Consider the following 19,994-nt stretch of genomic DNA (forward strand, 5'->3'; position numbering starts at 1 on the left):
CCTCAAGGCATTCAAAGTGTATGTTGCAGCACTAAATACTGACATAAAAAGTCCTTTGAAACACTTTGGAAATATGGGAGCAGAAAACGATGTCAATAATTTTTAGCTCAATCGTGGCAATTTTGTGACAAGAGCAGGGGGGTATTTTGTGGGTTTTTAAGAGCTTGTTCAGGGTCTTCAGTTTAAAAAGGATTAGCTACCACTACCCAAAATGGTGTTTTAGAGGGAGGAATTCAAGGTTTTAAGTGCTCCTCTTTGTGGTGTTTCAGACATGAATCAAACACAAACTGAGCTGACACCTGTGCAAAGGGATTTTTTCACTTGTTCACTCTGGGACCCAAACAGAACAGCTGAGCCCCCAGCCCAGAGTGGCACAGAGCAGGATTTTCCTCACCCCTTACAACCTGCTTGTACTTTATGAGCAGCCCAGGGAACCACACTCCTGCTCTTGTGCCTATAAACCTTTATTTGAGCACTCTGGGTGCAGCAGGAGTTCAAAACCGGGCCAGACAATGCCAGTACTGTAACAGGTGTTCATTTCCTTCTCCAGCATGTTCGTTTTGAACTACTCCAGTCTGGATGTTTTCTGTGGGCAGGCAGGGAGAAGAAGGGAGAATCCAAGTTGCTTTTGCCAGTACAATGCCTGGCTCATGCATTTTCAGCAGCCAGCACAGGAACGAGTTCATTTGGAATTGAAATTCGCTCATTATAATTTCTTTTTATTACTGGCTCCAGACCAAGCGAGGAAGTGCTTTCTAATATTCAGAACATGCTGTACAATTCACTGCTTTACAAACAATTGGAGAAAAAAAAATATTATGATCAGAAAAGGGTATTCTAGTTTGGGTTCAGTTAGACTAGAAACAGGAGTGGGAAAACAGAGAGAAACTCACAAATTTTGGTGAAACAATTCTGTGAGTCTGGTGCTCACCATGCTACCTGCAATATTTCAGTAGTGATTAACACAGCAGTGCTTCATGAACCTCTTTGCTTTCCTCTATTAAGCTATGCTGGCATTGCCTGTAAAAAAACCCCAGAAAAACACTTTTCTGAGCATTTAAAAAACTCCAGCAAAAAAGTTTTGGTTTCCACTGCAACATGGTCCAGGTGAGATTCTGACCCAATAAAGCAAAATTTACATTTTTGGAGGGAATTTCAATGAAAAAATGGCAAAACCAGGAGCCAAAGTGCTGGGCAGTGGGGGGAGAGGGTGGGGAATAGGGGGGGAAGGTTCCCGTGGGCGCTGACAGCTCAGGAGCGTCCCTTGAAAGGATTCAGGATCTGAAGGTTTGGTCAGCACCAGCTCAGAACCACGAGTTCTGCGTGGCTTTGGCCACCACAGAGAGTGAGCCTGAGCCAGAGAGGTCCTTTGGTTCCCTGCACCAAGAAAGAGGAACCTGATTCCAAGCAGATTTCCCCCAAACCTGACAAACTCATGGATGAAACCCACCCGTGCAGCAGCCAGCGAAGGTGAGAGCTCCTGCTGTTCCCAGACTGAGCAGAAGTGGGAACAGTGGGAATTCTGCTCCTGTCTCACTTCCACGGTGCTGCTCAGTCTGGCAAACAGCCTGATTGCCCAAGGAGATGGGGTTTGATCTGCCCTTGGTCTTTTCCCTTCACAGGGAATTCCTGAGACTGCAAATAATGCCAGGCTTGGTTCTGTAGGATGAGCTTCCCAAAAGGCACTGCTTGGGTTCTTGGCAGCCCTTGGGATGCTATGGAGCTTCATGTTTTAATGAAGGAGCAATCCTGCCAAGGAAATAAATAAAGAGAAGTGCCAGAGAGAAATTTCTGAGCAACTTCCCATTTCCTGACAACCGCAGAGGTAGAGGCGAGCCCTTGGAGTTTGCTGGGTGGTGAGAATTTGGGCTCTTTTCCTCACACCTCCTGGCACTGCCTTTTCATTTCTCGCTGGTTTGTATCCCAGCATGTTGCTTCTGCAGCTCTGTGTCCACAGGAATGTGGGAAGGGGCTGCCAAGTGTCCTGCTTTTCCCATGTGCATTCCCTGCCTCCCAAAAAACCAACACCTGGAGATGTCAGTGTGCTCAAACCAAAAATCCTTCCATTTGTTCTGCAGGTCCAGAAATTCCCTGGTGTTCTTTAAAACCTGGCACAGCTCATGCCCAAACTGAGATCCTCCAGAGATGTTTTGTTGCATCCGAGTCAGAGGTTAAAAAAACCCCACAAAAATTCCTTGTGGCTGGGTCATCCCAGCAGTGAGATAAGGAGCTAAACTCTTCCAAGGGACAACTAAAAGAATACATTATTAGATAAAACAAATTATAATTCTATTGAGTTATTTTAATGAGCCATTCATTTCAGCAGCAAAGAGAGTGCATTAAGGTGTCAGAAATGTAAATGGCTAAAAGCACAGTGGGGCATTTGGGAAAAAGCACATTATCCTACTGACATATTGTCCTTGTGAAGTGCCACCAACTCGAAGGGGAAAATAGATCCTGTCACCAAATTTACACTGGAATTGTCAGAATTAAGAAGATCTCTGAAAGATAATGTATTATATCGCTGTATTCAGTGTTTGACAGAAAGTCTTTTCTTTCCACGGTTTCTCAGTGAAGTCAGACACCTCCTTTTTCCTGCTCTGTGGTTTCCCACTGCAGATGAGGCCTGTGCACACCAGGAGTGGGAATTTGATAAACTGATGATAAATGCCCAACCTTCTCCTGCCTTTATTGGGGATATCACCTTGTGCAATATTGCAGACAGCTTTGATTACTGTCAGAAAACCGGAGCAGGGTGAACCCCACCCCACCTCACACAATAATTCTGTTTCCTCTCAATTTTTAATCCCTACGCTTGGGCTTCAGTGAAGAAATAAATTTTCTCCTGTAGCACTTGCAGAGCTGGGATTTCTTAGGAATGAGAAAAGTCTGACAGGAGCCACATGAGCAATCCAGGCAACCCGGCCTTTGCTGAAATTAAAAAGTTGCCTCTTTCTTCCAAGGATCACAAGCAGTGAGAAAGAGCCTGAAAGAAGAATTTAGCTGACAATGTAACTGCATGAGCCTTTTTTCTGCCCCCAACAGCTCCACTTTGGATCCCAGCTGTGTTTACTGCTGTGGCAGAAAGCATTCTTTGACTTGTAAGCTGATTAAATTTGACCCAGAAGTTAGAGAAAAATGAATGTAGCATTCTGTTAATCCATTTTTTTTTTCTGCTAACCATCCGGCATCTCATAAACAGCCTAACTCACACAGCAAGCTGAAGAAGTGGGAATAGTTTAATAAAATATTACAGCTTGCATTTAGTCCGTGCTAAATCGAGAGGAATGCTATCAGAGCTGCTGCTCCAGAGGTACAACGGGATCAAACCCACAGCACATCTCTGAGCTGCCTCCCAGGATTTGCAGACAGCACCAAAGGGAAAAAGACTGAAGTGAAAAATGAGCTGGCTGGGGATGGCTGTGCCACCGAACCTCCCTCAGCCCCACAAACAGGCCCTTCCCTCATTCCTTCACTGGGATATTTTAGTGGGACTGCCTGGGAAATGCTGTCCTGTGTTCTGCCCCTTGGGGATGGGGCAAAGGGTTTAACTCTGTCTGTTCAAGCAGTGCTGGTCAGGGCCATCCTGAACAAAACTCAGGAGGATTTGTGGGACTGCAAAGGAGTTTTCCAAACTGAGGGTGCCACTCAGGCTGGGAATTGCTTCTTTCCCCAGCAACACCTTTAGGTGACCCCTCTGGATCATTTCCATACATTGTTCTTGGCCTGAAGCACGAGTTCTCTGCTGGAGCAGAAAAGGGCTGGAAAAGGGAGGGAAGGCTCAGGGCTCTGCTTTCCTGCTCGTTTGTGCTCCCCTTGTTTATAGGAAATTCTACATCTGCGGATGCAGCTGCACCTCTTTAACGTTCCCACAGTTTCATCTTGATTTTCATCACCAAAATTTCATCTTGAGGCAGAAGAGTGGGAATCAGGGAATATCCTTCAGCTTGTCTGTTTTGAAAGCAGCTTTTCCATTCTCCCTTCCCACAGGGTCATGTCCAGGCAGGATCAACTTCTGGCTGTTTCCTTTCTCTTTGCCTTGCAGAGGAGAGCTATAAAAGGCAGGAAAATGGGAAATAGAAGGGCAGAACATGGAATAAACCAATCCTCGGTGTCACACACTAAACATGAACCCTCTGAAAACCATCCAGGTGATTACTCAGTGCTTTAAATCAGTGTCATTGTCCTGTGTAAGTCAGATGGAATTTGGAGACAGTCACCATCTTTTTATCTTTCAGGTTGTGACCTGGAGAATTTTACCTGCTTCTGCTTTTTAAATACTTCACTTCAGTTGCACACTTGATTTCCAACACCTAACAGAGATATAAAGCTGGAAATCACTTACAGGACCTGGTTCAGTGCCTATTTATTTCCTTTGATTGAAATATTTGAAATACTGTCAGGAGAATTTTAAAATATCCCATTGCTCCCCATATAAAAATCCCTAAGATGATGATTAGCTGCTAGAAATGAGATTGATACTATTTGATTGCAGTGTAACTTCAGATATTTAAAAATTCCCCAGATTTGTGCACGCAAATGCTCAGCCCTGTAGCTCTGTGAGGAGCAAACAGGATTTGTATATGTGAGCTGTCAGCTCCTTTGATCTGTGCATTCACTCAAATGCTCTTTGCAGCAAGTGCAATTACACATGTAAAGTGCCGAGTAAAATGGATTAAGCAGGTTTGGAACCTCTCAGAAAAAATTACCCCACGTACATTTTAAGCCACCCTTTTCAGAGCAGCTAAAATAAATTCTATTTATTTTAGAAGTGTATTACAGTTGCCAAGAACCCACTCCAAAATTATCAGGGGTAAGGATTATTGGTTTTACACATGATTTTGGGAACTGAGGCACCTCTGAGTTCAAGGATAACACAACCAGGATCAGCCTCTAGAAACCCTGTCAGCAACTCCTTTATGAAAAATTAAATGCTTGTTGCTTGATTTTTTTTGCAAGGTCCCACAAAGATTTCCTGTCCAAACTGCAGCAAAGTTAATTCAAAGTCAGGCTGGAAAATGGGAATTAAACCCAATGTGCAGCAGCAGCAGGGGTGAAGGAAGACATGCAGAGTGTGGTCAGCCTCTGATCCAGCCAGGGCAGTGAATTGAATTGTTCATGGGAAGGATTTCAGCATTTTTCCCAATCCAAACAAACCCCAAATTCATCAGTGCCACGAGAGAATAACTATCAGCTCGTGCACAGGTAGTTGTGCAGCTAATGACCTGGAGATGGGGTGTAATTAAAGCCTTCACTCGGCGGCTTCATGAACTCTCATCCACTTCCCTGTGCCCTCATTGATGCTCTGTTCATTAAAACTGAGCAGATCATTAACTCATTAACAACTGCGGGATGCAAACGCGGGGAAGCGAGGGAAGGCGATGTCGGAGGGAAGGCGATGTCGGAGGGAAGGCGATGTCAGAGGGAAGGCGATGTCAGAGGGAAGGTGATGTCGGAGGGAAGGCGATGTCGGAGGGAAGGCGATGTCGGAGGGAAGGCGGTGTCGGAGGGAAGGCGATGTCGGAGGGAAGGCGATGTCGGAGGGAAGGTGATGTCGCCGTGCTTGTGAAGTGTGTCCCGGAGCTGGGGTGATAATTTTTTACAACTGCTATTAGAGTGGTCCTGTCAATGAAAGCAGCTCAAAAAAAATGACGAATGAAAGCTAAGAGGAATGAATATTTCACTGTTAAATAGCCAGCAAATTGCTGCTCTGGAAGGTACAACTCACAATGCTGTTGGCTCTGATGTCTTGAACCAAAAGGTGCCCTTTTTTCTGTTTTAATACAGGAAAAACTCCCTGTGTCTCTTCACCAAGGTTGTACCATCCTGAAACACACGGACAGAGCTTGGGTAGAAAATCTTGTGGACAAACTGGAATGATTTATGCCCAATAATGAGTTACACACCATGATGTGTGCCAGAGGGATTTGTCCCCAGCTCTGCAACCTGCTTGGGACAGAGGAGGAACAGTCAAAGAGGAATCCTGATGGAATCAATCTCGTTTTTGAGAGTTAATCATCATCTTAGGGATTTTTATATGGGGAGCAATGGGATATTTTTAAACTATCTTTACAGTATTTCAGATATTTCGACCAAAGGAAATAAATAGGCACTGAATCAGGTCCTGTAAGTGATTTTCCAGCTTTATATCTCTGTTGGGTGTTGGAAATCAAGTGTGCAACTGAAGTGAAGTATTTAAAAAGCAGAAGCAGGTAAAATTCTCCATGTAAAACCCCCACATTCCCCCAGATCAGAGCAGTGCCCTTTTCCAGGCTGTTCAGCTGCCTTTAAAAAATGACTCCACTTTTACAAGTACCAGAGCAAAGGAGTTAATTAACAGGGCACTTAATCACATTTCCTGGCACCAATACATCAGGTACAGGTGTCATTTCCATTAACATCCTCCAATATTTATATTTTTCAAGACTCTGTAGAAGTGCTGTTAATGGAGTTGAGAAGAAGAGATAATTTTCTTGCTGCAGCGAGTCTGGATGATTAAGTGCTCAGGCTCTGGTAACAAATGAATGCAACAACCTTTAAATCCTTTCCATACAGACAAATTAATGTATTTCTCATAATAATATTGCTGGAAATCCAGCCAGGCCAGTGCGTCTTTGTGACTTTCTCTGCATGAGTCAGATTTACACCGCTGCACTGGGGGAAAAAATAAGAAAAGGGCTGTGATGACAAGTTGATAAACAAGGTAAAATAATATAATTTGCACTGTGCCATTTCTTTGCTGTCAGCATGCACATAATTCCAGAAATTACTGTGGTGGATAAATCCACTCCAGGGCTGCTGCTGGGTCCAGGGAGCCCTGGTGCTTCCTCCCCGTGAGGAATTTGCACGACAGAGCCACCCAGGCCTTCCCTGCAAGATGAAAGTCACACTTCTCTTCCAGCAGTGCTGACATTTAAATGTGATGTCAATGTTACAGTCTCATCCTAATTTCCAAATCCCTTGTGCTAATAGTGCTTAAGCCTTAATTGCACATTTAATCATCAGAATTGCAGAGTGGCTCGGGGAAGTTGGATGGGAAAAATGCGGTGGGCAAAGACACCAGAGCAAATCAAACAGGAGAGGGAGAGAAAAGAAGTCATCTTCTGCTTTGCAGAAAATGTTAAACATGTTTTCCAGCCAGTGGTGAAATGAGATCCCTGTAAATACCAGCTTCGTGCTGCTGAATGCTCTCTGCTTACTGGAACTAATTATCTACAAATTTATCTGTTTGGCTACAATCTAAAGGACACACTGCCATCACCTAAACTCAAGCACTAAAAACTAAAAAAATTGTGCTCTGGACTCAGATTTTTCTGTAGCTGGCTGTTTTCTCAAAGCTCTGCACATCAAATCTCCACCCCACATAAGAAGTGTTCTGTGTTTAAAGGAAAAGACAGATTTTTAACTTGATAATTAAAATACTTCAAACAGAAAATCTATCTACAGGCTCTCTGAACCCAGCATTTCAAGAGTCTCAATGAACTTGCCAAATGACTTCAGTCACCAAGGAAATAAAAGTGACAAAGTTTGTGAAATAATGAACTGAACCTGGGAGCTGGGATAGTCAGGAACGTTCAGCATTGATGCTGAGATGTCAGAACTGCAATTCCTGTCTCAGTGCCTGGATCTCCTGCAACACAATTATTTTGAGAAAAGTCAAAATGAGATTTTACAACAGTCCACAGGCAATAGAATAATTCTTACTACAGAGTTACTGTAACCATTTGTTACTGACACTTCCTCCTCCAGTGGAAGTCTTTTGGTGGCTGTGTAAAGTCTGAAAAATGAAGCTCTGGCTTCATAACTGAGCTGCCAGCTCCAATCACTTTGTTAGAACCAGGCAAAAATACATCTCCCTTCTTCAGAAAAAGTTGTCCAAAAGCAATTTGTTCAGCAAAACTTTAAGAGTTTTTTCTAAATAATCCAAAGGTATGAAGCTGATCTGGAGGCTGACCAAAACCAGGGTGAAGGACACAATCCAGCCCCGTGTCTGACAGTGGGAATGGCTTTGCTTTTGTGTCCAGCTAAATTCTGAAGTGTTCACCCAGAAAATCAATTCCTCTTCTGGTTTAACTGCCACCAACCCCAAACTGATCCTGCAGGGGAAAACTGGGATGATGAATGAAGGTGGGTTTGACCTTTTTGCTGCCATCAGTGCCGTTAGAGAGACGAGCACCTCTGAATCACAAGCAAGGTGTTGCTGTGCTGCATTCTCAAATCCAGGGTGGGAATGGCATTCCTTCCTTTCCATGGGAACTCAGGGAATCCTGGAACCTCTGCCCCGTGGGTTTTCAGAGCCTTTGCTTTGGCATCAGCCGCATGTTGCTGCCCAGCCCAACCCCAGCAGAAATTGCTGTCAGGAATTCCCAGCTCTGTTGACATCAACACCAGCCTGCCTGAGGTTGTGCTTCTCCCTTTCCTTCAGGATTCTCCTGCCTCTGCCCTGCTGATATCTCTCTCTTTCAGTTCACCAAATCTCATCAGATTTGAAAACCTAAATTGTCCTGCACTTTACATACACCGGCCCAGGGAAGGGCTGGAATGATCCTCATGGTGTCAGCTCCCTGGAATCCTGATAGGCTTTACAACGATTTAAAGGAAAACTTCTTCCTCCTCAATGCACCAGGTGATAAACAGATGGAATCTCTCCAGAGCCCTATGAATTATCAGTAGCAAATCTGCACCTTCTTGTGTAGAAAATCCGATAAAGTGTCTACTTCACCACCTTTAATTTAATCTACAGACTGACACCATATTGCTCCAAGCTTTATCTCTTTAAAAAAACCTCACAAAAGATGGACAGGCTGTGCTAATGATATTTGACAGCTTTTGTCCAGGAGGACACCCTCCAATAATGTATTCCCAAACTGCAGAAATTTCCCTGGCTGACATATGCTGTGAGTTCAAATGACTAATGGCAGGCTGGGATACAAAGTGGCAGGGATAACAGCCTCCTTCCCCCAGTTTATCACGAGCCCAAGCTCCTCAAACCAAGCTCAGCAGCTTCATGATTTTTTGGGGGTATATTCTTGTTTTGGTGGGGCAGTTATCAGCCAATCAATGGGACAAGCTGAGAGAGGATGTTTAGATGGGATATTGGGAAGAAATTCCTCCCTGTGAGGTTGGGGAGCTTGCCCAGAGAAGCCTGTGGTGGTTGTTCTTCATTTATAATTATTTTATAGCTTTAACTGTTTGCTTGGCTTGGCTTAGGTATGGAACAGGTTTTTATTTGGGTGCCTGAGCAGCTCAGAGCTGCATCCAGAGCCCTGATTCCAGCCCAGTCCCTTTCTCTCTTGACACTTCTGGATCAGCCTGGGCTCAGCTGTGGTCTGACACTGAGGAGCTGGAGATGAATCAGCCAGGGCTCAGTGTGCATTCCGTGTTCCTGCAGCCCTGGTGTGAGATAAAAACCCGGACAAAACACAGCCCAACTCCACAGGCAGCGAAGATCCCACACTCTGCACCCTGTGTGTCACCTTCAGGGTTTTAATCAGTGCATGGGATCACACAGAACATCCAGAGCTGTCCATGGGGCCTGCTCACTCCTAGTTTGGGCACCTTTCTGGTGTGAGTAGAAACCAAAATATTTACAGGAAACAGATGCTATTTGCCTGATCTATTCCCTGCTGCTTCTTCAAACTTGCAACTCTCCGCAGTTCCTGGCAGCTCAAGATGTTCAGCATTTGTAAATACCAAACTCTGGACAGAACTGAGCTCCTGGTAGTGGTGGTGCAGTGCAGTCTTAAAAAAATCAGGGAGAAAGAGCAGCACCATCAATTCTGCTGTCCCAGAAGCCAAAAACAAACTGGAGAATGGGCATTGTTCTGGTCCAATTATTTAATCATTGAACATTGTAATGAATGCCATAAGAAAAAACATCATCACCTTCCCACAAAGGTTTTAATTATGCACTGTAAGCAAATAGAATTACATCCCATGTTCAGAATTATCTGGTGAGCTCTAAAACACCTTTTACTTTGTACCAGCCACTCTGTGTATCAAACAATCGAATCACTCTTAAATCTCATCCAATGAGCTCCCAAAGTCATTGAAGAGATCATAAATGAGGTTACAACACTCGCCTGGTATACAGATAAATGTCTTTCGTATATCTTTAAGTGGTTATTAATGTCTGAATCAGTTTAGAATACATTAACCTTCAAGGTAAATTAGATCAATCAAGGAAATGACTCACAAGTCTGGGTCTATCTTTTTTGCTGAAATTCAGTGTGTGCCAAGAATTTAACAGCATTCCAGAGCAGCTTCCCCCTGAGAGGATGGCACTGCTCATGGAGAGGGGCTGGACACTCATTTCTGGAAGCTGATGATAAAGTTGTTCCTCAGGATGAGAGGAATCAATGATCAGGTGAGAACAAAATGTTCACAGTTGTGCAGAGGGGGAGTGATGCTGGCAACGTGGAATGACAAAGCCCGGGGAAATCGGGTGCAGTCGTGTCCTCAGCTCCATTTATCTCCCACTCTGGGTTTATCTGAGCCTTGTTTATTTTAATTGTGGAAGTGGCTGAAAGGCTCAGTCTGGTCCATTTTGCCACAGTCCAGACATTGGTCACATTCTGCTTCAGAATTACTTCAATTTTCACCTTTTTGACAACAAATGTTACAGATAAAAGGTATTGAAACACTCAGTGGGAATGTGCCACTATTACAGCCACAAACGTCATCCTGTGCAGTGCTGAGAACCTGAGAATTCCACGCTTAGCCACTGTTTTCCACAGGAATATGAGAATATTAACACTGAGCACGAGACTAAGCTGAAGTCAAGTGGTTTTTAACATGATAATGGTGAAAGCTTTGGGGGGCTTTTGTTAATAATCGATTGTGCTGTTGCAAAAATGCCCTGTGTGCCAAGGCAGGGCACAGCTGCCAGGAGATAAATCCCTGAGACAAACTCGGGCTCTGTGTGAGAAAGCAGGGATAAGGATTTGAGAGAACCCTTCAGATCCCAGCAGTGATCAGTGTCACACCTCCCAAAACTCCACTTCCATCATCAGCTGGGAGAGGAGTCACCAGAGCTGCCCCTGCTTTTATACTCATAGCACACTGAAAATTGATGTCTCAAAACCTTTCCTGCCTGCTAAGGGGATTGTTGGATTAAAACTTCAAAGCCTGCAGCTTGCCTTGACATCAAACCACCTGCAATCACCAGATTTACCTCACTGATAGGTGACACACGGACGCAAAAGGGACAAAAAAGACCCTAAACCAGAAATCAGACCAGCTTTTAATACAAATACAGGTGTTCCAAGGGAGCAGATGGAAGTGCAAAGTGGGATCTGAGTGCATGCTGGAAAGGAATTCATGCTGAATATGGGCTGTGGTGTGCTCACACTGCAAATGGAACACCTGACTTAGGACAGCATTTTGCTGTTATCCAACTTCTGAAACAGTTGTGGAGTTCTGTTCTTCCTTTACTGAGGACCTCACTCATTCATTGGCTGTGGAGAATTTCAGCCCAGGAGGGTGAACCCTGCAGAGAAAAGGGAGATCCAGCTACAACTTATCCCAATTTCTCCTGTGTCTGGGATTTAGCACAGAAATCCCATTTTGGGGGAAAACCTATAAAATTCCAGCCATTCAGCAGCAGGGCCCAAAAAATCTGCTCTTGAACTCTTCCCCTTTCAGCTTTCCTGTACCTGCTGAGACAATGTTCCCACTCCATCCTAGTAGCAGGGAATTGAGTGAAAGCTTTGTCCTTGTGCATCTGGGGATAAAAGCAGCACTTCAGCAATCCTGTTGCAGTGAGACACAAGGCTGAATGGGCGATGCTGCAATTAAAAACGTGGCTGTGTCAGTGTCCATTGGAATGCTAATTGAAAGCCTATTAAATAAAGAGATAAATGCTATCTGAGAGATTATTTAAAACCCTGACACCTACATGATGTTTTACAAAGCTCTCAAAACATGGACTAATTCCTCCTTGGAGTAGCTGAGACATGAGTAAATAATCCAGCTAATCTGAGGAGGAGGAAAAGAACTGAACAGAAATTCCAGGAGCATTCTGGTGTTGGTTAAGTGTTCAAAAAAATGAGAAATTCAAAAAGTTCTTCTCTGGGAATTCCATCCCAGGGCCTCCCCACCCTCACAGGGAATGATTTCTTCCCAATATCCCATCTAAACCTCCTCCATGTCATTGTGAAGCCATTCCTGTCACTCCTGATGGGAGCTGTACTCCTGCTGCCCTGCCTTCCTCAATCAGAGGGATTATTTTGGTGATTTTTATGTAGAATATAGGAAAGTCTTCAGTCAGTGACTTTGAAATAATCCATCTGGAGAGAAATTCTCTCCTCTCTGTGTTAATGGGCAGCTTACAGCAAATCCACCAGGTAAAAACAATGAAAATTATTTCCTTGTTGTGTTTGCACCCCTAATTCCTCATAGAGGAATTTTTGTATGGATCCACAACCATGAATCCAGGAAATCTGCCCATGAGAAAGAAGCTCAGGTGTTTTTCCAAAGCCCTGTTTGGTTTTCCACGTGTGTTTTCAAGGGAATGCACTGTGAGCAGAAGACACGGCTCTACCACTGAGTATAAAACACAATTTAAACACTCCAAACCCTGCTGCTGTCACCTTCTCCCAGCAAGGTGGGTCTCAGCTCCTTCTCCTCCTCCCTTCCAAACGAACCAGAGTGTGTGTGAAATGCAAATCATTTTGTTGGGGTTTTGTGAGTTGTTGCACATTTCTCTGTTTGCTTTCTCTGTTGCTGTGTAATTATTCAGACTCCTCCAGCTCATTAATTCAATTCCATTTCACCACCAAAAGCCTGAGACTGCAGCGTTTTCCAAGCTCAACCACAACTTTCTCCTTTCAGGACAATTTGGTTCCCATGTTTGCTGAGGGTAACTGGTGTTGATGCCCAACAACCCAACTCTGTGGCCTGATTTGAGAAATATGAAGTGCAGAATAAACTTTGATGTGCACATTAATGCTGAAACAGTCCCTGGAAATGGCTGAGATTTTCAGGAAAGTTGCCTTTATACAGAATATATTCTCCTTCAGATTCCGTTACAGCTGAGGGGCACTGATTTGGCTCTGAATTAATCCCTTTATCCTTTTATATTAATTGTCTGATTAATTTGTTTTTTCCCATTTGTGAATTATCTTTGCATCTCTACACCTCCAGTCATTAAAATATCAACATTTTACATTTTACAGGTCCCCATGTGAGCAAAGCCAAGAGCCTAAATCCCTGTTTTCCAGCACACTGGGAAGAGTGGGAACAGCCAACCTGACCCAGAGCTCACCACCAAGGCATCAAATCTAAAAAGATAAAAAGCAAACTTTGTATTCTCCTTTGCAGCACAAAGGACAAATGAAAATAGGTTACAAAATACCCTGGGAAAATTCCTAACTTTTATATCCAGAAGAGTTCCACCAGAGTGGGATCTTTGTCCCTGCTGTCCTGTTCAGTGTAAGGAAATCTTTCCAAGCTGTTCCTATTTGACATCAAACTCAGGAAATTCTGGAGATGATTCCTGAAGTTCCTGCATGTTGCCATGGCAACGGGCACCAGCTGAAACTTAGTGGGGATATCCAATAAATCTTTGCTTTGCTAGGAAATGAAAGGCAATTTTATGTTATTAATGTTTGTCAGAGCAAATAGAAGGCAATGAAATGATGTGTTGGGAAGTGCGAGGCAGTGCCAATAAATAAATCCAGGCTGAGGTGACATCCTGGTGCTGATGTCACCAAGGAGCACCAGGAACACTCCCAACACTGGGCAGGAGCTGGCTGGGGAGGTGACAGCTTAAAAAGCCCAAAGTAAATGGAAAAAGAATGCAAAATACCAGCAAATATCACTGAGAATGCACGTGGCTGAAAGGAAACCACTGCTAGGGAGCAGGAGAAGCAGGGGGTGAGTTCTGAGTTTCATTTCAGATAAATTTGGCCATCACAGTGCAATATCAGAGGGAAAATACTGGGTTTTGAGCTTTGTTAAATTCTGACAGCTCTGTGTCCAATGAAAAGCTGAGTATAAATTGTATTTTGTGCCCTTAGTTAATTCTTCTTCAAGAACTTAAGACAAAACTCACAAGCAACCACGCCACAATTTAAAATACCCTAAAACCTCCTTCATCCCAAGGTACTTTGTACCTGCACTAATGAGGTGCCAGAGGAGTGACGGAGAGGGGAAAATAGGTGCTGTAATCTCCTTGACTATTCCCAAATATTCCAATTCCTCCATGGCCACATCCCATAGGAATGAACTGTGAGGAGGATAATCTGGGAGAGGATAATTCCAAGACTTCTGCAATCTCACAGCAACATCCACAAGAAATATATCTTCCACTGTAGCTCTGTCAAATTAAATAAATTGAGCAAAATAAATTCTGCAGTTGATTTTCCTACCACTGGTCTAAAATGAAATATCCTGACTGCAATAAAATGTCATTAGGACCAAAATTCTTCTACACTGAAGTACATGTTGTTCTTTTACATAAAAATAATGACTCTTAATATTTATATTTTAAAATAGTAATTTTAGGATTTCTATTTGCACATGTGTTGCAGCAGCATTTTCTGCAAAATAAAAGTCAACTCCTCAAAATGCCATCCTGGACATCTCCAACTCACCCATTACTCTTCAAGAGCTGAAATGGCCACAATTATTTCTCCTGGGTAGCACCCACATAAAAAACACCTGAGTATTTCTCCAATCCCTACAAGAAGAAACAAGCCCTAAGTTTAAAACCTCTCCCAGAGGCAGTTTGATCCCTGACATGTCAACACTGGTGCTGGGACGCATTTTCAGAAGCGAACCAAAGCTCTTCTGGCTGAACTTTTAACAGCAAGATTAAAAACTGGGGGGGAAAAGTGCTTTCACAACAGAACTGGAACTGAAAGCTTTATTATTTTTCCCCCAAGTGTTAATAAAAAGCAGCGTTGGAGGTGCCAGCAGTCCTTGGCCATGTGTGCTGGGATTAATAATTTTCCTCTGAGTTGATTGTACCCAAAGGCAGTCAGGTTTTATCTTATATATAAATATATATTCGTGTGCTAGACATTGCTGTTCAAAGGCCAGGCCATACACAGGAGCTTGGTTAAATTCAGGCTTATCCCAGATACCCAAGGGACAGCAGAAATTTCAACTCTAATTAAAAAAAAAAAAAACAACCAAACCTGTGCTCTCTGTCAGAGCATTGTAAGTCAGGTGTGCACAACCCTGTTTGTTACAGATAAGGCAGGAAAAGCACCCAGATTTGATGATTTGATGGAATTCTGTCCTGTGCCTGAAGGACAAAACTTGTCAGACCCTAAAACTCCACTGAACAAGGTTATTCTTCGCTTTGCTGGTCTGTGTTAAGAAATCTAACAGGAATTTTTCCTTAAGGAATGGCTGGGAGCAGTCCTGGCCTAGCCTGGAGTCTAACACTGAGCACATCCTGAGCTTCTCCTCATGTTCATAATTTTTTTACTCCATTTTTAATTGCACCTTTTAGCAGCTGGGTGAAATTCCCCTTAATGTGAACCTGTTTGATCTCCTGCTGAGGGAATCCTCCCCAGCCTGTGTTTGGTGCTCTGTGCAGTCCCATCAGCAGCTAAAGTTTAATTACGAAATAATTTGGTTTTCTGCATGACTCATGCAATCTAAATAAAGACAAAGTTGGTCATAAATAATTTCTGTCAGGCCTTATTATTCCTATATATATTCATATTTTTTTCTCTCTTATGAATCAGACTATTAGAATGACATTAGATAAATTATCTGAACCACTGACTCATGCAAACCAAACTGCTCAGCTCTGTTGTTCCTACAGAAAATGTGGCTTCAGTATTTAGAATTCAGTCTCTTTTTGCTCTTGGAAGTGATTTTATTATCACAAAATTATCAGTGCTTCGGCTACACACCGCTTCCTGTAATTACTGAATAATTATCCATCTCATTTGTATAGTGGAGTGTAAAGGGGTCCCAAATCTGCTCTACAAAATGTGGATTAATAAACATTGCACTGGAGGTTATGCTGGAGATCATCCTGTGGAAAACAGTTTTGTATCAGCTGAGATACAGAATCCCAGATAAGCCCTGAAAATACCTTCAGTGCAGGAGCTGAATCCCACCGTGTTTGACAGAGGTTTTACCAACCTTTAAAAACCTGGGGTCTCCTTGACAGCAGGAGCCAAAATGAGCTGAATTTCACCTGCACTTTACCTGCTTTAACTGCTGCAGCCAAGTGAAAAACCAGCCATGGGCGACTCTGTGACTTGCAAAACAAAACCTGTGTTGAAGTTGTATTTGAAGACGAAAGTAAAGCTGAAGAGGTGATTCCATCCCTAAGGGATCCTTGGCCCAGCACCCTAAAAGCCCTGAGATTAAAGAACAGCACTTTGTGACACATTTCATCCTCCAGGTGTCTTACAAATGTCACTCCCTTGCCAACACAGAGAATGACAATGAACTATTTGCATTCTGACCAGATATTTAAACATTTATATTGCTACGTGCAACTAAATGATTCATGAGATTAGAGGGGAACAGAGTATCAGGGGTTTGTTCATGGGCTTCTATCACAGTTCTCTTGTTCAGGTAAGGGAAACATTATTAGAGATAACACATTCCAAGCCACCAAAATAAAAAGTACTTAGAACATGGGGTGCTGAAAAGAGTAAGTGCCAACTCAAACACAATTGCCAATCTTCATGACAGAAAGGTTATTGAAAGGCAAAACCAGGATGCTGTCAAATCCTTCCAAGCAACTGATGCACCATCTGCAAAGTCACTTCTACAATGACAACTCCAGAATATAAAAAGTGTTTCCTGCATGTTCTGTTTTACACATATAAAAATACCAAATGATAGCTTGGCACAGGAGCTCTGCAAACTACAAAAATTCAGAGGCTGAGCTGAAAAATTGTGAGGCGTAATGACTTGCAAACACAGTTGTCCAAAGCACACGAGGAAATTGGACAGCCCAGATGCAAGAAGGCCCCACTGAGCCAACAGGAAAGATGCACCACACACATAAACCCCTAAAGGGAGAGAAAATAAGGGGGAAATCAGATCTGTGGCACTGAAGAGTCTTCCCTAAACACCAGTGTTGGGGAAGATGAAACAGGAAAGCCTTGGAAATATGATTGCCTGACAAAAGATTTTGGGAATATGAAAACTACAGGCAACATCGAAATGAAAGCCACTTTTGAAATACCAGGTCTTAGTTACTGAACAACTAGAAAACAATGGTATGGCCACTGAAGTAATCCCCTCTTGATTGAACAATACCCTCTGCTAGCAGGCAGGTCCAAGGCTCAGAGCAGACCCTACTAGCTCAGCAGAAAGGGTCCAAAGAGTAGTTTTTAGAAGTTAAGATGTAACACTCTATGGTAATATAAGAACTCTTATAGGCTGTATGTAAATGCTATAGGATTTGTATCTTGTATTAGATTGGTTAGTGACAATTAGAATATTCAGTACAGAAGATGATTTATTGTATTGTAACCAGGACTTCAGACACTCTTGCTCTTACTCTTACTACTTCTTCTTCACTCTCCTTGCTCTTACACACTCTCTCTCTCTCTCTCTCACCCGTTCACTCTCTTGCTCTCTTGGGCCTGCTCAGAGCTGAGTCTACCAGCTCTGAGCAGTGCCCCAATACCCACGCCCTTTACAATAAACCGGCTGTGTCCCGAGACCTGCCTATAGAGATCTCTCGTCTCCATCCGTTACCGTCTACGTCCGGCCGTCCCGACTGGACCCCAGAACCCCCGAAACCTACACACCAGCACTGTATAAATGGCCAATCCCACTTTCAGGATCAAAGAGCAGCAAGCTCTCCACACCCTGCCATGGCAGGGGGGTTGGAAATAAACCGTCTTTAAGGTCCCTTCCCACCCAAACCATTCCAAAATTCTTTTTTTTTCCCCACAATGAAGCCATAGCCATACTGTGGCCTAGCTGGAAATGAGAGTCACCTGAAATCCCTGCAGAGCTGTGAAATGCTCAGCACAGCCGTGACTTTGAAACTGTCACCATCCAGTTAAGCAGCCTGGGATCCCTGCAGCCAAAGCTTCACTTCACTCAAACCAGCAGTGGCACTCCCCAACAGGTGAGAAATACGAAATAAGCGATGTACTTTTAAAGCCGATCTTTTGGATGTACAGGTGCGCCTTTGGCTCTCTGCCGAAGCAGCCGGCCGTACCGCCCTTTTTGCTGTTGTCTCCTAATTGTCCCTTTTCTTAAACTTCCCTTCAAATTTTACAAATAGCGAACCTCGTGTTTCACAATTTGGTGGCCCGTACGGGGATAAAGCCTCAGCTCTGGGATCTCCCGGGGAACCCAGAGCAGGGGGGTGCCCCCGCCCGCTTTTGGCGGCCTCGCTTTGTGCTTCCCGGCGGGGTCAGGGGGCTTTGCAGTCAAACACCCGGAGGGCAAGAGAGGAGACAAAGCAACAAGAAAGGAAAGAAAAGGCTCCCTGAGGTACCGCGGTAATTAAACACGTAAAATAAACACGTAAAATCTTGTGCACCAAGACTCCGAGAAAGGTATTTTTTCTTTCCTCTTTTTGGGGGGAAGAAGGGGGATGAAAGTGTGTGCATGAGATGCGGGCTGGTTAGCCCAGAGCTGCGAAGCGAGTGTGGAGCCTCTGAGGCTGCGGCTCTGCTCTGCCGCGAGGGAAGCAGTCAGTAAAGAGGCGAAGCCAAAGAGAAAAGGAGTGAGAGAAGCCCCGGGTTAACTGGGACGGGCTTTCAGGGAAGGGATTGGACTCCTTTAAGGAGAGGAGTCAAGAATTTCCTACTATGGGATCCGAGAAATTTAGGGTTTAAGACTGCCGGATTGAGGGTTCAAAAATTCGAGACATCCGGGCTTAATTCTGCTAAATGGAGGGTTAGTTCCGAGACATTTGGGTTTTGAGGCTGCTGGATTGAGGGTTAAAACTTCAAGAAATCCAGGCTTAATTCTGCCAAATTGAGGATTACTCCAAGAAACCTGGAATTATGGGCCCAGGGGTGAATATTGGCCAGCAATTTGAAATTAAGTCTTGTGTGGTTGTGACTGATAGCGCTTGAGAAAGAGAAGTTGGAACAATAAAAAGGAGTGAGTGAGAATGAATGAGAATGTAGGTGATAGAAATGCTAAACCTTGAAATAGAACTTTATTTTCTGGAAGGAGGCATATTTTATTAAGAGGAGGGAACTTTTGTATTCTAGGAGAAGAAAGGGGAAAGAGGCGGTGAGGTTTGAATAGTTGTTTGTTTTGCTGGTTTTTATTAAAAAGGTGGGAAACAAAGGCCTGGGGAAGATAGATAAGATTCTGAGAAAATGGGACATAAAACTAGTAAGCAAGAGTCAGGGAATAAAAAAGGGAATAGAGGCGTGCCAATGGAAATACCCTAGGAAAGCCCTTGGGGAGTGATGCTGGCTAACTGGAATACAAACCCAAGTACAAAGGAAACGAGCAAAGTCAAAATGATCCAGTTTTGGATGTTTGGTTGGGCCGAGAAGGAAATAAGATCCGACCGTGTCTTCTGGCCCAGACATGGCTCTTGAAGTCTGGATCTGTCAGGCTTTACAAGTATTGGTAAATTCAAAAGAACTCGTTAACACAGAAGAAAGCAAGTACGCTTCATGCTGGGTGGGAAAGAGAGTCTAAGGGAATAAGAATTTTAAAGTTGTCAGAGACCCAAGGAAAGAAGCAAAGGGAAAGCAAGAAAGAGAAGGGCTGGGAGCCCCTGGAAGCATCGCCCCCTCCATTCCCGCCTGCCTCGCCCCAAGCCCAGGCTCCTGTGGCGCCGCTCGCAGCTGCAGCGCCGCTCCCGGAGCCCGAGGTCCCGCCTGTGCCGGCTCTCAGGCACCGCCCGCGGCCCCACCGCTTGTCCCAGCGGCAGCGGCGGCTCCGCCGGTAGCCCCGCTGTTCCCGCCGCCCCCGCCAGCCCCTGCGGCTCCAGCGGTAGCGCAGCCCGCCGCTTTCGGTGTCCCTGTGCCCGTCCCCAGCCCGGCTCTCCGCTCCACACCAGCCCAGCCCGCCGCTTTCGGTGTCCC

The 19,994-nt window shown here is 44.2% G+C and overlaps 1 long non-coding RNA gene across 7 annotated transcripts; it reads right to left on the reverse strand.

Annotated features, from left to right (window-relative positions):
* Window positions 1–2,281: 2,281 nt before the first annotated feature.
* Window positions 2,282–19,994, reverse strand: LOC104687603. Of its 7 annotated transcripts, none has more exons than XR_005603477.1 (3): window positions 17,928–19,994; window positions 7,549–16,325; window positions 2,282–4,052 (listed from the first exon to the last, which is right to left on the reverse strand). It is a non-coding gene; the product is annotated as an uncharacterized LOC104687603 (long non-coding RNA). The 7 variants fall into 7 exon arrangements; XR_005603474.1 differs by having other exon boundaries at window positions 7,549–16,988; XR_002045016.3 differs by lacking the exon at window positions 17,928–19,994 and having other exon boundaries at window positions 7,549–14,680; window positions 16,171–17,125.

Source organism: Corvus cornix, chromosome 20 (assembly GCF_000738735.6).
Source record: "Corvus cornix cornix isolate S_Up_H32 chromosome 20, ASM73873v5, whole genome shotgun sequence".
NCBI lineage: Eukaryota > Metazoa > Chordata > Aves > Passeriformes > Corvidae > Corvus > Corvus cornix.